We start from the raw sequence: 17,658 nt of genomic DNA on the forward strand, positions 1-17,658 counted from the left end.
AGGAATAGTCTTCCAGATATTCCTGTCCTCCCACCCATCAATGCCCCTCATAGCCGGCATCTTGTGGCCCACTTTTTCTTGGCCCTGAAGAAGTCTCGTCTCATGTATGTATGTAAAATTACAAATAATCTTGAAATAATCAGAAATAATAATACTGGCAGTTTGATTCCAGGGCCTGCTTAGTACTGGGTACGATGCAGATATGACCTGAAAATTCTCCACTTCACCTCTCACAACACAGGTGATGTGGCCACAGTCCCCATTTGACAGATGAAGAAACTGAGGTGCTCCAAGTTCAGCAGTGCACAGTGCTTTTAAAAAACTGAGCCAAGATTTGAAGCCCTGACTTAAGAGCTCAGCCTTTTTACACTGAGCTAGAAAATGCATAGCACATGGTGTAATGGGCAACATAAATAAGGACCATCTCTGTGTACCGAGTTTTAGAATCTTTAAATGAAATGCCTTCTTGGCATCAGCAAGTGTGGCAAAGCATTCACTGTATTCTGCATTCAGCCTGCATCCTGATGAGATGTGCAATTAAAGCAGAGCATCCGGTTTGATTTATATCAGGTTGAGCAGTGCCCAGAACAAGTTTCCACATTCCCCTGCACTCTGACTTTGGAAATGCCAGTTCAAGCCTGTCTACACCTAAATATTCAATGTGAGTTCCTAAGTTCCTTCTGAAAGACTTCTCAAATTCTCATCATTATTCTTCCAAATAACAATCAACGAGTAAGAACATTAAGTGGAGGGAATCATATTTACACTCATTGAGAATGTGACCCATGTTATACAACCAGGCAAAATCTTAAGCAGAAATGTTTTACTGTGCATTTTTTATTGACATTTATCTAAGAAAGAATACAAAGATAAAACTTTTCCAGTGATAAAACAACTAAGCTATGAATTATAACTTCACAAAAATTTACCTTATACTCTTTTTAAAAAATTGAAGTATAGTTGATTTATAGTGCTGTGATAGTTTTAGGTGTATAGCAAACTGATTCAGAACACATATACAAATACATATACAAATGTGTTCTTTTTCAGATTACCTTCTATTACGGGCTATTACAAGATATTGAATATAGTTCCCTTTGCTATACAATAGGTCCTTGATGTTTATTTCATTTTGTGTGTAATAATGTGTATCTGCTAATCCCAAACTCCTAGTTTACCCCTTCTCTTTCCCCTTCGGTAATCATAAATTTGCATCTTGTGTCTGCAAGTCTATTTCTGTTTTGTATCATTTTTTAGGTTCTACATATAAATGATATCAGATATTTGTCTTTGTCTTAGTTCATGTACTGTGATAATCTCTAGGTCTGCCTATATTGCTGCAAATAGCATTACTGCATCCTTTTTATGGTTGAATAGTATTCCATTGAGGATATCCTGAATCTTCTTTTTACCATTCTTCTGTGGGTGGACATTTACCTTATACTTTTTGTGGTTAAACAGTGTTGGGGGAAAAAAAAGGTGGTTGCATACAGCATCTGGAAACTCAGGCATTAGATTTATCTGGAGGTGATGCCACAGAAAGGAAAGTACTGGGAAAATGTTACAATTCAGTCTTTGTCTTGACAAATGTTACAGTAAACTTGTCAACAAGTCTCCAAATTATGCCAACCCATTAACAGGTTAGAAGTCTAAGAAATAAACCCTAAGACCTACAGCCCCCCTGTTACTCACATCACACAGCGAGAGCCTGCCTTCGAACAAAGCAGATTTTAGAACCAAAAAACAGCTTAGCAAGAAATTTTATTATGTCAAGTGTGGAGAACATCCATCTCAAGGAGGATGAAGGGGTTCAGACTGAGCTGATCCCATTGTCTCAGAAGTTACATATAGTATCAACTCAATACATATTTGCTAAATAAGTGAACAGCCCAAGGGAGACCTAGGATGAGCACCAATTCTGCCATTGTTAACTGTGGGGCCTGCACTGCTTCACCGCCCCACCCCCCTGAGCCTTGACTTCTTACGTGTGAAATGGTGGAGCCAGCAGAACCTCTTGGTGTCACTGAGCTAAAAGATATGAGGGAGCATTGCAGTGCACCAGCTCTATATTGTAGTGCAGCGCTGGATAGTAGGGATGTGGGTGAGCATCTAGTTCAACCAGAAAGCAGTGCAGTGTATGGTTCATGTCAGGCTGCTTTTACTGGGAAACTACTTAGTTTTCTACTCCTGCTTTCCTTTAAATCATTTAAATCACTTTCTACCTATAAACAGTGGCACATTAGCCTTTACAGGTCCAGTAACTCAACTTCGTTTATACTCAGTAGATATTTGAGAGTCTCCTCTGTACCTGGCAGGATGCTGTGCAAAGAAAGACTGCAAAGCAGGTGGAAAGGACAGGACGATGGGGCTAACCACTGGTCCAAGTCCTACTTTATCTTGAAGTCCCGTTACCCCCATGGCCTCAGTCTTCCAAACCACTCAAGAGGGCAATGTCTTCTTCAGAGGGAGGACCACAGTGAATGAGATGATGTCTGTGAGGCACCTTGAAAGGACCCGCCAAGAGCAGATGCTCAAGGAGAGAGAGCATCTTAGTTAGCAAAGCAGTGATGACATGAATGGTGATGACGGTCCTGTTCTGGAGAAGACTGCTCTTTAGGAGAAATAATCGCTCAGCCAACTGAGTCACGAGGCAGCGTACAGCAGGGGCCAAGAGAAGTGAAGTTCCAGGGAAGGAGGGATGACATCCAGATGGAGAACCAGGAGGAAACATGTGCATATGTTTCCTCACACACAAAAAACATATGCACGCACACACACACACACACAACATGCACAGGTGTCTGGGGAACTGGAGTATGGACCTGGGGACAGGCGAGAACTGGGAAGGCAGAGACACAATAAGGACTGTCTAGAAAGGGGAACAAGAAGGGGAAAGGTGTGGCCTACCAGCCAGCCTCCTGCTACATCACCAACCCAGGAGTACCAGCAGCTCATCACAGCCAGCTCTTTCTCATGATTCTGTGGGATGGCAGGTGGCTTGGTCACGGCTGGGTTTAGCTGGGGCACCTTGACTTCTCCTCACATGGCACTTCATCCTAGACTTCCCCACAGCACATTGATGGGTTTCAGGGCCCCAGGGAGGGAAGGGAAGCTGCCGGAAGCCAATTATTGCCACTTTCTGTCTGTCAAAACCAATCAGGAGACCAACCCAGATACAAGGGGTGAATAATCGGGGATGGGCTGCAACACTGCATGCAAAGGGGCATGCATCCATGGGGGAGGAGTGTGTGGTCCTGTGTGGCTGCATGAAACATGCCCTGCAAGGCCTGTTGAGTGGCGCAGTTGGGGGAACATTTGAGAAGTGCTGAGTGGATCTGAGCTGGGATCCCTGCAGCCAAGCCCATGCATGAGAGCTGTAGGCTGGGGTAGATCAAGGGGAACTCAGTCCAGACTGCTGCAGAAGTCCAAGCAGAGAGTAAGGGGGAGCCTAGAATTCTACTCTTAGGTGTATACCCTACAGAAGTGCATATGTACCTTCACCAAAAGAAATTTATAAGGGCATTCATGCATAGAAGTATTATTCAAACTAGCCAAAATCTGGAGACAATCCAAATGACTATCTGCAATAAAATGGAAACATGAATTTGGTATTTGTGTACAGAGCAATATTCTACAGCAATTAAAAGGCAGGAAATGCTGCTATAAGCAACAAGGATGGACCTCACAAGCAAAATGTTGAACAAAAGAAGCCACACATAAAAGCAAATTTACGGCATGATTCCCTTTATACAAAGTTCAAAAACTGACGAAGCTCATCTGGAATGGTCCATGTCCCATGGGGTTATCTCTGGGGAGGAGGAGCCAGTGACTGGGATGGGTCATCGGGGAGGACAATATCATCTTCCTGACCCAAATGTAAACACACATGTGTGTTTACTTCATGAAAACTCACTAAGTTGTACACTTATTATTCTTCTGAATGTATACTTCAGTTACAAACCAAAATAAATTTATTAAAAGATGAAAAGAGAATGAGGGGCTAGCCTAGGCTAGAAGCAGCAGTGATGCAGAGGAGGGGGAAATGACCTTGAGGGCAGGGCTGTCTACCGAGCATCTGTTGCTTGTGTCTGAGAGAGGAGGGGAGTCAGCGAGGACACTGAGGCTTCTGATCATCCTGGAAGGTGGGACTGGACCAGACAGAAGAGCAGGGAAGTCTCAAAGGCGCCATGCCTCTGGGGAGGCTGATGGAAGACGAGGTGAGAGAAAAGAGGAGTTACTCCAAGAGCGTGCTGGGTTTATGATTCTGGGGTGGACACAGTGGCGAGTAGGGACTCTTTTTTTTTTTTTTTTCAGCCCTCTATGCATGCACACAGACACACGCACATTTCTCACACACACAGACATACCTGTGCACACTTTTGCGTGTGGACACATTTGTGTGTTCACATGTACATGCATTCACACATGCCTATACCCTCAAACACACAAGTCATTCAAATACATATGCACACATTCAAATATATGCTCGCACATGAACATGCACACATGTACACAAACATTCACATATGCACATATTCATGCATAGCTTAAATGTTTACACATGAGCATTTATGTTTACACATTCAAGTGTGAATACATGGACAGACATCAGACTGCATATGCACACACATATACACTTGATCATGCACACACAAATGAACACACACACACAAAACATGCACATAGAAACACACACATACAGGGAGAGCCTGGCCACTTTTCTGAGACCCTGTCCTGGAAAGCATGTTAGTAAGTAGACCCCTGAAACTTGGAAATAGCTCCATCCTGAATATCAGATGTAAGGAGAAACCTGGTTGCCCCAGATGAGTTCCAGCTACTCTCTCTGGGGGGATCTTTCATATGGCCTATCTCTTGGAGCCCCTCCTGGTCTAGCTGGTGCTCAGCTGACCTCATGCCCCACCTGCAACATCAGAGTGACAGAGGAAGCCGTCAGCATCTGCGTGTCCTTATGGAGGACCAGGGACAGAGCCTCGGCTCCTTCATTCATTCAGTAATGCTCTATAAAGTGATGCACACGAGTAAATCTCAACAGCTACAAGCAGAACCGCCAGACCAATTCAGCCTTCCTCAGGGTCCTGCTCTGGGCAGTTGATGGGCAACTCTGTGTGCTCCAAAGAGCTCTTGGGAGCTGGTCATCAGCCCATTAGTTCCATGAGTGCCAACCCTCTTTCAGAAGGCAAACCACCTCCCTCAGTAAGTCGAGCTCCTTTTTCCAGCAGCAGCCCCAGCAGAGCCTCTCTGCAGGCATGCGGGCTGCAACCATGAATTATCCATACACCTTGGAGCCTGTTTGACAGGGAATATGGGAACTGCTGTACATAGGTTCAGGCAGTGTGGGACTCGGGTGCTAATTACTCCTCACTGTCACTTAGCAGTACCATCACATCTGCTAGGGAAAAGGGTCCTTTGCCTGTCTTGTGGAAGAGAGGAGTGTAGGCAAACACCAGGATCCCACAAAGCATGCAAAGTAGCAAGCTGAGCAAATGGATCTGTTTAATCTCAGAGAGGAAATGCTTTTCCAACAAGTTGCCTAGAAAGACAGTGGACTGAAGTTGAAAGTTGGTGGGGGGGGGCGGTTGGCGCAGGTGCAGGGTGTGGCTTTGGGGCAAGTCCGACCTGCTTTTAGTGCCTTTGGGCAAATGACTTTGGCCATCTAGACTCATGCATTCACCCATGAGAGACTGAGATCAATGGGGCAGATACACAAGCTTGCTCATCATCTTGAAGTTTTCCCAGAGGATGTATGTAGCATTCAGAGGGCTCGGTCTTCTGAGGGCTTCTCAGCCTGCATGCTGGGTGCAGAGGGCACTGTGAGTGCCCTGCCAAGATCCCCTAAAGTCTCTCAAGGATCCTGCTCCCTGCCAGCTTTCGGTTAGCTCCTGAGCCCCTTTGCCAGGACTTAATAAGAGCGCAGATACCAGGAGCTCATGGCCATCAGGGGAGCCCTTAGCCAATGACTGACTGCCATGAAATGTGCAAGTCCCAATCTGAGAAACTCCCCTAGCTCCCCAGAGGGTCACCTCCACGAACCCTCACCTGGCCTCTCCGCCTTTCCCATCCTGCTCTCCCCTCCCTTGGAGGGTCCTGGGAGGGCTCCTAGGCACTCCCCTGCTCCCGCATGGGCTCTCACTGGCCTTCATAAACTTGTGTTGCAGGCTTGGCTCTTCCCAGATTCCCTCCCCCTTCAGGGGGCAGCAAGGATCAACCTCATCACAGAACCACAAAGATAGCACCTCCGGTTTGGCTTCCAGGCCTTCCAGAGCACCCTCAGCATCCACACTTTGTCTAACTACAAAGGCTGAGGTTAGCTGTAACCTCGTCCAGGGATGACCTGACCTTTATTACTATTCTGAATCTTTGCTCACCTTCCCTGCTGCTCAGTCCAGCAGGGGAAGAGACCAGTTTCAGGCTTTTCTTTCAAAAATGGTAGTAGAATTTTACTTCTTATGAGACAGGCAGGAGAAGGGAGGATTTGTTTGTTTGTTTCTTTTCAAATTGTGGTCCAAGATTTCAACAGGAGGGTTCCAGGAATAATGTTTCAGAAATGACATTTGGGTTATAAGAAATTGTTTTGGGGTTTTTATTGAAATATGGATGTGAAAGCAGAAAGACAGGTTCAAATTTTTCTACTCTTTTTTTTTCCATATGAGGAATTTATAAAATATTCTCTTCTTACAACAGCTCTCAAAGAAGGGAACGTGTTCCCACCAGCCCCAAAGTTGACATTTGTGGCGAGTGAAATGGTAAAGGTGTGTCTTCCTGAAAGGGGGCTGGTTTGCTTTCCCCTAGATAAAAATAGCCCACCACAAGCTTCTATCCTCTGCAGTCATCTGTCATCCCTAGCTGGGTCCATGTGGACAAGTGAAACCAGGTCTCACAGGGTATAAGCCCTGAGTTACCCTGGAACCAGGACCACTTTTACAGGGTTTTTGGTCAGTGGTATTACTTCTTAATAAGCTTGGAAATGGACCCTGGCCTGCTCTGACAGAGGCCTTAAATCTAAAGATAAAGGAATACAGGCAATACACACTCCTGGAAGCAGCACTGGATAAACTCAGTCCTTGGGAAAGCTCGTGTGCGTGGCTCAGAGCAAACTCTCCCCAGGGAATTCATTTAAAAACAAAATAATGCTCCCCTCTCCCTGAAACCTCTGCCTTCCACTCCAGAAGTATTGAAGATAAAGCTATTTTCACAAGAGCACTGGAACAAAACGGAAAACAAATGTAACATAACTAGTGACATTTTCCCGGGAGATGTCTAGTTTGAGTGTATTTCCATTTTAATGTCATTTTAAAGATCTTTATCAAAATTAGTTGCACATACTCTATTTTTAAATACATGTGCATTATTTAAAGTTTCCTTAAGAAGGAGGAAAACCTACTCTGGTTTGGCTGCCTGTGGCTTTTCTCATTTGCCATTTGATCATATCTCATCTTCCCCTATTCACATCTCGGCTCTGTGCTTGTGGAGCATCATCTTGAAAATTTCACACAGGAACACTTTCAACAGGGCTTAAACAAGTTGCTGACTTTGATTCATTCCTTGTTTCCTTTAAAAGCATAATGTTGCTTTGCAATTCACCTCCCGCCTATCAAAGATGATGTTTACCTGAGGCCTTTGAATGCATTTTGCTGGGATCAAAAGTAATTACTTTGCAAAGTTCATTTACGACTGCAGTGTCTTCTTTGCTACTGGATAAATATTTCATAAGCCTGAAACTCAGAGGCTGTTTGTTTCTCATAGTTTTGCAAGCTTTTTTTTTAATTAGCCCATATGCCTGTATTCTTTTTCTCCTTCCCTAAATTTCTTCATATCCTCTTACAGAAAAAGATACTTTTAAAACAAATCTAAGGAATTTTCCCTCAAAATACTAAAGAAGCCATCACACAAGGTACAAACAGGAGCTGGGCATTTGCATGAGATAACACATGCCGATAATTCATTCAGTGTTCATTCAAGCCCACACATCCAGGCCCTGCCTCAGAAAAGGCAGTGGAAATGAATGTTTGCTCACGTTGTTTCTGGGGACTCTGGTTATTAGTTAACTCAGAAACTTCTGAGATCTAAGACCAAGTTTTGGAGTGCATCATTAGATCTCAAACTCCCTTAGATGGTAGCATATGCCACTAGCTGCCTGCCTGCCTGCCTGATGACAGGAATACTTGCAGCAGCAGCCGACGCTTCTGCAAAATCCTGACTTCAGATAAACAAGCTGGAGCAGCTGACTCGGAACTGACAATAACTTCTCACCCAGCTGGCAGAGGATGGAGGCTTCAGTGAGAAAGCTGGAGGGAGGAGGAGATGTGGGGCATACAGGGCAGGCAGGAGGCTCAGGTCCCATGAGGCCTGCAATTTTGGATCCGGCATCTGGATCTACTTTGGGGCATCACTGTTCCCTGTGCTCAAGTTTAGAGCATCTCAGTGAAGGTGCTCTGCCTGCCTGCAAGTGATGGGCTGGTGACCCAGACAAAGGTCAGGGACTTGGATCAGGAGAGAAAAACACCGAGTGCCCAGTAACTCACAGCTCAACACTGTGTTCTGATGGGGCTTCCCTGGTGTTTCTCTTGCCACTGAGCCCAAGTCTCCAGCATTCCTGTCCACTTGTACCAGCCACCCAGCAGCCTTCCAAGAAAGTCCTTTGTTGCTTAAAATAGCAGAGCTGACTTCTCTTGCTTGCTACCAAAGAACTAAACGATCCAGGTCTTATAGCAGTCAACAGGAACCAAGACCTCCCCTCACCAACCAGCCGTTACCCCGCTTCCTGTGTGCTTTGAGGCAGGTTCATTGCCTAGATCCTCCCTAGCAGTAGCAGTAGTCCACATGAGCTCTAGGTAGAGTTATCCATTATCCTCACAGTGCCCAGGAAAGCGTGAGTGACTCTCCCCACTGAAGGTGAAGAACTTGAGACAGCAGGGCTCAGGTAACGGGACCAGTGAATGGGCAGTTAGGTTTTGACCAAGATCTGTTTGACAAGGTCCACCTGCTCCCCGCCACCCAAGCCTTTTCAACATTCAATAGTAAACAAGTTGATTTTTTCTTTTTAAGTAGTTCCCTTCAATCTTTTCATTAGAAGGCACCCCCCTCCTTTGAATTAATAGCAGAGTCATTTTGTCATTTTCTCCACAAAAGTTGTATTTGGAATAAATTACCAAACACCAGAGTACTGGAGGGGAGGAGCGGGGACCAGCTGCTGCCTCCCCATCACCACCAGAATCCAGCAGTCAGATACGCAGAGCAGAAACCAGCACTCTGGGCAATTTGGCTTTTTCATTAATTCAAATAGGACCACACTCTCTGACCTCAATCTATTTCTAATCATAGGGTCTTAGGAAGCTTAGAGACGCAGCAAGCTTCACGAAGCCTCTTGGTGTTTCTCTCCTGTGTCAGCTCAAATGCTCAATTTCAAGCTCCTATCTGCCCTGTGTTCCTTCACTGAGAGCTGTTCATCTTCTTCATGTTTAGGAAACTGCACACTCAGTATAAATGTGCCATCCTCTGGTGTCTCTTAAATTCCGTCTGGAAGAATGCCTTGGGGAAAAGGCTTTAGCATATCTCCTTAGGCACTTGGGAGCTCAGAATTCACATGGAGATTAATGTGCTTGCTGCAAGTCACCACGAAGAGAGCTATAAATAGAGGGGCCTCTGTCCACGCAATTGAGGATTTTCGGGTCTAACCACGATACTTTATAACCCAGATCCCCACACAAGGGCAAGCATCAAAATGACTGTGTTCCGAGAGTTGATATTTTATGCACGAACTGGCTTCATTTCTGGAAGCTGTGAGCTTTTAAGACATGAGAGTCATAGAATATCCCACACTTCATCTGAGTTACACCTGGAGGTTCATTGGAGCACCCGTTGGCAGAGTTCCAGGTCATAAATCCCAAGGGCTTCCGGAAGGCCACTTCCAGAGCTCTGGGAGGCTTTTTCCTCGGAGGTTCACTTTCTGTTTTTGAGGATGAAGTCGCTGCTTCCAAGCTGCATCTCTCTTGATAGGAAACCGAAGCAGTTCACTGGGGCTCTTCTCCTTTGCAAGCCCCAGCTGCACGTCTATCCTTGTTTTTCTCCCAAAAACATGGAGCATCATCTCTAGGCTGCTGTCCACTGTGTTCCCGAACCAGGCAGGGGCTGAAACTGGCCAGCCAGCCCCCACCTTACCCAGGATTTTATCCAGAGCAGTCCCGTGACCTCCAGAAACTGAACAAACGTGATTCAAAGACAAAAGACAAGGACTGAAAGTCAAGGCTGTGTGTCATAAGAAGTTTCTGCTGGGTCAGGGTTTCTCAGCCATGTGACCATTGACATTTTGGACCAAGTCATTCTCTGTGGGGGGCTGTCCTGCATATTGTGGGACATGTAGCAGCACCCCTGGCCTCCATCCACCAGATGCCTGTATCAGTCCACTCCAGGTATGACAGCCAGACAGATGTCCTGAGAGGAAATCATTCCGAGTTGAGAATCTCTGAGTGCTATGTTTATTTAGCTCCCATATGACTGTGATGAAAAGAATCTTTCCAAAGCTGAATTCCGAAGCCTAATATTCTGGTGACCAGAAACAGTCCCGCCTGTAAGCCCAACTTCCTCTGTGATTTCTTCAGCTCTCACATCTCCTGCCCAAACCTAAAGGTCGCAAGTAGAAGCACCTGAACCCATTCTCCCCAGAGCCCCACTTCTGAATCTCCATCCAAACAATTGAAATCAGGATCCGAAGACACCTGCACCCCATGTTCACTACAACACAGCTCACCACAGCCAAACCACCGAAATAACTAAGTGTCCACGGACAGACAGAGACAGAGAAAATGGAGCATATCCATACGATGGCATATTTTCCAGCCTTGAAAAGAAGATCCTGCCATATGAACCACAGGGATGAGCAGGGAGGACCTTATGCTCAGTGATATAGCCAAACACTGCATGATCCTCTTACATGAGGAATCTAAAACTCATAGAAGCAGAGAGTAGATTGGTGGTTGCCAGGGCCTGGGAGGAGGGGGAAGTAGGGAATTGATGATCAAGAGGCTTGGGCTCAGTTATGCAAGATGAGTAAGTCCCAGAGATCTGCTAAACAACAAGTGTACCTGTAGTTAGCACCACTGGAAAGATTAGGCGGGTAGATCGCATGTCAAATATTCCTACCACAGTGATAAGGAGAGGAAGAAAGAGCAGAACCATTTTGAATCCTGGAAGGGGAACTTGACGGTGAAAATGAAGCCCTCAGGAATCATCAACATCACAACCCCTGGTCCCTCCATCTCCTTGCCTGACCATTTCTAAGAGCACAGTCAGCTGTCCAGCCTGGAATAAAAGGTTTGTGTTGGGTTGTCACATGGATTCTTAAGGCAATAACATTTGGAGCCTTTTACTGGGACATAAACTGTAAGCTAAAATGTCACCAGATTTTATTAGACAATCTAAACTTAATTGCAAATAAGTTGATGTACTCATAAAAGAGGATGTAAGACTGCCATCCAAGCAGGTGTCCAGGGACCATCCAGGAGCATGGGGCGATGACTAAGTGCTGACTTGTCCTCCACTCTAAAAGGCACCGCTTGGCTTCTGAAGGGCCAAGAGGAAAGAGTGATGTTGGCAGGAAGCGCCGTTATTACTTAATAATAATAACACAGGGAAGCAGAGGTTAAAAGAGGTCAGTGCAAACCATGTTCCAAGACCATTTTCTCTGGAATAAAATTTTCATAAAGAGCTCTAAGTCTTTTTTATGGCCAGTGAGAACGTCATTGGGAAATTAATGGTGGATCTGAATGATGAATCTGCTTTCACATGGAAGGGTTGGTTTTATGAAAATATGCTTTTATGCCTCTAAGGCTGTAAATGAGAACAAGACAAGGATATATCCAGGAGGATCATTATTCCAAGCCAGGCTACCTGTCCCACCGCCTGAAGTTTCATCAGATTTATTGGAAATAAAAATACAGATCAACAGACACCTATTTTTTCTGAAAAGTTTGGTAGTTTTCTATTTTTTAAGATAAAATACACTTACTATTGTGAAGACTCCATGGTTTGGGTCATAATCTTATTTTTTCACCTTCTAATCTCAGAAGGATTCACCTAGGATAGCAACTGCAAGGAAGAAATGTTATGAATATCAAAATGTTCATCAGTATATGAAATAAAGCCATTTTTCTTAATTATTCATTGATCTTCTAATGATCAGCTTTCAGAATGTGGTTATAGAGGTCTCCTATATCTGCTGTAACCAATGACTATAAACTGGGGGCACTTCAAACAACAGAAATGCATCCTCTCATGGTTCTCAAAGCTGGAAGTCTGAAATCAAAATGTAGGCAACACCACCACACTTCCTCCAGAGCATCTGGGAAGGACCTCCCCATGCCTCTTCCAGCTTCTGACGATTGCTCACGATCCTCAATGTTGCTTGGCATGTGTCTGTGTCACTCCAGTCTCTGCCTCGTCATCACGGGCCTTCTTTCCTGAACATCCGCCTCTGTGTCCAGATTTTCTTCTAATAAGTACAAGCGTCATTATATTAGGACCCACCATAGATGCAATACAAGCTCCTCTTAACTAATCACATGTGCAAAGACCCTCTTTCCAAACAAGTCACATTCTGAGGTTCTGAGATTCCTGAGAATCTGAGGAATTCTGAGGTTCCCAAGGACATGACTTTGTAGGGATGCTGTTCAACCCAGAAGAATGGTACACAGGATCCCCAGACCCATGGTCACAAAACACGGCTTCCCTGAAAAGTGGTGAGGTTACATTATCTTTCTGCCATAATGGGGACCTCCTGCCCTGGTCTAGCACCTCTCCTCTTAGTTAACATTACTTGATTTACCTTTTATTTTTTTATTCAACTGACTCACTTTCTTACTGAATGTGTTTTTACAGGAAACTTGGTATCACCATCGTGATAAAAACAAACCTCCTTTGCATGCAGTATAAGATGATCTTAGAAATCAGTTCTAAGAAGGTCTGTGGTATCCTGGTAAGTGTCCAGTGGATGCTGCCATCTGCCATGGCTCCTGGCTGGGGAAGAAAGGCAGACTGGCAGGTGGAAGATGGGTTGGCACCTCCAAGAGGCTTCTGGCTCCTGTGTTCAGGGCAGGTGAAGCTGCAAAGGCCAGGGCTGGTGTGCATGTAGCTGGTGCCTTGGTGTCATGTCCCTGGACCACCTGAAAGCATCTCCCAAACATGTCTGCACTTGGGACCCACTATCAAAATGACCACAACCACACCGTGAAGGTTGAGAGAACTTTGTCCACTTTAGCAACCTTGAGCTTCAGGTTGCTCCCCAGTCAATGGGATTTACTGTTACAGACCCAACAGCCAAACCTCTGGAAGGAGTGTCCACCCCCCATCTCCATTCACTCCTTCACCACATCCCCTCGGTTCACTGCAGTTTGGCCTGGACCCACCAGTCACCCACGGCAGCCTCTTGCTCAGGCAAGTGTGTTTCTCCTGACCTGACCCTTCTTGGCTACTGAGGAGGAGGAGCAGGTGCCTGACTTGATGGAGCCATGGCTGATCTCTCCTCACAGCTGGGACCACAGCTCCTGGCTCCGCCTTGCCTCCGGGAACTGATGCTGGTCTTGTCTGGGGGTCTGAGCCTGGTGCTGATCTGCCCTAAGTCTTCCCCCATCTCTGCACACATTTTCAGGGTGATCGCACCACCCCAGGGCTGCCTTCCCATCAGCAGGCACGCGTCTCCAGGTCCAAGCCTCCAGACGTGGCTCCCATGGCTCCAGCATCATTCATCCAATCGCCTCCTCAGCCCTGCTCACCTGGGGGATCCCCTTCTGGACTCAGCTCCCACTCTACTACTTTGGGGAGCCGGGCACACCCCCACTCTCCTCACCCCTGTGCTGCTTCACACCAGCACTTCAGTTCCTGTGAGAGAACTCAGCCTACTTCTTTGTCATCTTCAGTTGACTTTGTCTCAGATCCTTGTAGCTGGGAACCCTTCTGGGGGCAGCTGGAACTCTTATCCCAGCACAGTGCAGGCTGAAAGTGGCTGCTGCATATTATTCATTCATTCATTGATTTAAAATAGTGTCTACCATGTGCCAGGCCCTGAAGTAGGTGCTACAGATTCATCAGTTCAGTTCAGTTCAGTCGCTCGGTCATGTCCTACTCTCTGCAACCCCATGAACTGCAGCACGCCAGGCCTCCCTGTCCATCACCAACTCCATAGTGAACAACAAAAAAAGTAACTGTTCCCTCCCTCGGTTCCACTGCCGTTTACACTCACAGGAGGGAAGACGGACCATAAATGGATAAATATAAAATATGTCAGATGGTGACAAGCACTACAAAATAAGCAAAAGGCAGGATGAGGGACAACAAGAGCTCGAGTCATATTCAGATGCAGTGAGTAGAGGTTGACTGGTGGCCTGGGCATCAGTGAGGGAGGAGCAGCCATGTGGTTATGGGGGGAGGACACTGGGTGGGGGAGAGGCAGCGGCCACGGTACGGACGGGCTGCAGCCCAGGAGAAGCAGAGGGGTGGTCAGTGAGGTCCACGGGGAAAGCGAACCAATTCCCGTCATGCCTGCCACGGTTCAAGGTCACCATCAAGTGATCCTTAATTCCCAGTCTCCCTCCCTGAGCTCCTGAAAGAGGAGCCAGAGGTCATCCACCTGTTAGCAAGGGAAGTTGGCAGCTCAGGTGAGTGAGGCTCCAGGGTGAGGGTGGGGAGGCAGGTGCCTTCAAGGCCACACCTCCAGACGGCGCACACCTTGGCCCTCCCGGGTGCCAAGTCAGCCAAGAACTCACCCACCCCTGCCAGTCACTGGACCTCACATCAAATTAGCACAGAGAATTAGAGCCTGGATATGTCTGTTGGCTGTGGTGTTTGCTCTACATTTGCAGGAAAAGTTCAAGAAATAGAACAGGAGTTCAAAAGCCCATGTTCTCCTGGTGGTGAGCATCTCCTGGCTTCCTAGCCTCGGGGTGTAATAAATTGCCTATTTTAAAAGGTTTGTTTTCAGGCAGGTGAGGGATTTTGTCCTGTGGTCATCAGCAGCATAAATTAGTGAGTTCTTTCAAAGGGGGTTATTTACTTAGCAAGTAAATTGGGATAGATCATCGCTAAATTTTGCCATTTGGCACATATGATATTTATGCACTTAATAGCTTCATTAAGGAGGTTTCTGGGAGTATATTACCGCGCAAGCCTATAGATCATTGGGCAATAAATTTAGAGAACTCTCCTTAGCATTTATCTAATTTGGCCATGGTTTTAATTAAGTGTTTCAGCTAACGATTCCCATTTATGTTTAATAAAATTTATTGTAGAAAAACAAGTTATCAAACCCCAATTTATTCAAGTTCCTTCAGCTGATGTGGCTGCCCAAGTGCAGCGCCTATTATGAGTTGAAAATTTGCATTCAGAGTCTCCACAGCTCTGAAGGAGGTGCTGGTCAGAGGCATCTGATAAGGAGTCAGAGGCTGGACGTCACCCTCACAGTCACTCACTTGGACGGGGAGGAGGATATGGTCAAGATACCCTGGTGGTTATGGATGACATCGTCTTAGCAGCTGCAGATCAAGGCTGCTTTTAGAAATGATTGAAATGCAGACTGGTGGTGCTTGTCCCTGGGCTTCCCATCTTGCCTCAGGTTATCTGACAATGTATTCAACACTTGAAACCAAACATCCTCTCCAGACTGCACCCACCCTATAGTCCAGAGCCCATCAAAGGCAACCTCGCATTGTTCTTTAAATGTGAGGACCCTGTGGGTCTGTGGGGCTCTGCCTATACTCCGCCCTTGTGACCCCAACTCTCCATCTGCACACTGCCCCTGTGTGTCTGGCTGACAGCCACAGTCAAGGCCCTAGTACCACACCCCTGCCCCCCACCATCCCTGGGTTTGCTGGAGATCTCTGGTGTCTGTGCTGAGCAAGCACACTGCCCCCAGAGGCCTACACAAGGGTGTTCACTGGAGCACTTTTTTGTGAAATAGTGAAAAGCATAAATCACCCGGAAGGCCCACAGAGGCTTTAAAAAACGTGGAATATTCCTATAGCATAAGCTGTCCAGCAGCTAAAAGAATAGATGGATCTGTGTGTGATAACATGAAAAACTCATCAGGCTAAGTTGAGTTTTTAAAAAAGTGAAAAGAGACATGGTGCTTTTATGTCAAAACAGAATAAAACAATGTTAGACTGTTTCTGTGGAGATATGTAGCTATCTGAATGCTTAGCTAGGGCGATGGTAAAGAATCTGCCTGCAATGCAGGAGACCTGGGTTCGATTCCTGGGTCAGAAAGATCCCCTGGAGAAGGGAATAGCAACCCACTCTGGTATTCTTGCCTGGAGAATTTCATGGACAGAAGAGCCTGACGGGCTACAGTCCATGGGGTCGCAAAGAGTCAGACACGACTGAGTAACTAACACACACACACACACACACACACACACACACACACTTAGAACATTCTAGAAGAAGATGCAGAGCTGGTAACAGTGGTTGCCTCTGAGAAGGGGTGAGGACAGAGAATGAGTGATGGGTAGAGGGAAATGACAAGAGTTGGCCAGAAAGGACTTTAACCTCATGTGGAATGCTCCACCTTCTTTTTATGAGAGAAGATATTCACTTGTTGGTAGCTAAAGTAAATATTAATCAGTTTTTTTGAAAGATGGCCATATAATTTTCACTGAAATATACAGATGGAACCATTTATGAGGATGAAAAGGAAGCACATCAAAAATACTTAGATGCCATTTAAGTGTCTGCTTTGCTCCTCACTTAGAGGAAAATAATTGGATTACTTGTGAAAAGAAAGCAGACTCAGAAAATATGTCTGATCCACTACACCAAGCTGTTAACAATTTACAAGGATCTTCGAAAAACATTGCCCTAAACCTTGGGATTTTCTTATTGGAAATTTTCCGTAATACTGGAGGTGGTTGAGAGCTGAATAAAGCTGGAGCCCATCAATTTAGTTTTCTCATTCTTGCAATATGGATTTTTTTTCTTTTAATTTACAGTCACTTTTTAATTCTGATACAGTTGAGGCAACTTATGTTTAAGAATATCACTGTGTCCATAAGCTTGGTGCAAGGTAGAGATTAGTTTTCACAGCCTAAGGGAGGCAGTCATCCACTGGATAATAATAGCAGAGCTGAAACACTGCTAGAGACCACCTAGCCCAGCTCTGTCATTTTATGTACACAGCAAAGGATTAGAGACAGCAAGTGATAAAGCTATTCAAGGAGAGATTAAGTTTAAATCATATTATTTAGCACAGGCCCTTGCAGTGGACATTTAGAACGGAGCTTGGCTACGTTCCCTCTGTTTTCTAAAAACAGACCCACTTTAAATCTATGATTGGCTATATAATTTGCAGGTCCCAGTGCAAAATGTAAACCTGGGGTCCCTTGTTTAACAGTTATTAAGAATGTCACAATAAGAGCAGAGCAATAAATCAAGCGCAGGGCATTTCTGAGCACAGGACAGGCTGAGGACGCACATTATTTCTCCTCCATATGGCGGTGTGGGCACTGTTTCCAGCTATACCCAGCCTGAGGGCTAAAACACATGACCCTGTGCTAAACCAGCCCCTGCATCACATTGCTCCGGCCACAATGAGCAGTTCCGGGGTGAGAATGTGAACCACACCAGAGTGGGAGCCTGATGAGGGTGTTTCCTAGA

This window comes from Muntiacus reevesi, chromosome 2 (genome assembly GCF_963930625.1).
Source record: "Muntiacus reevesi chromosome 2, mMunRee1.1, whole genome shotgun sequence".
In the NCBI taxonomy this organism is placed as follows: Eukaryota; Metazoa; Chordata; class Mammalia; order Artiodactyla; family Cervidae; genus Muntiacus; species Muntiacus reevesi.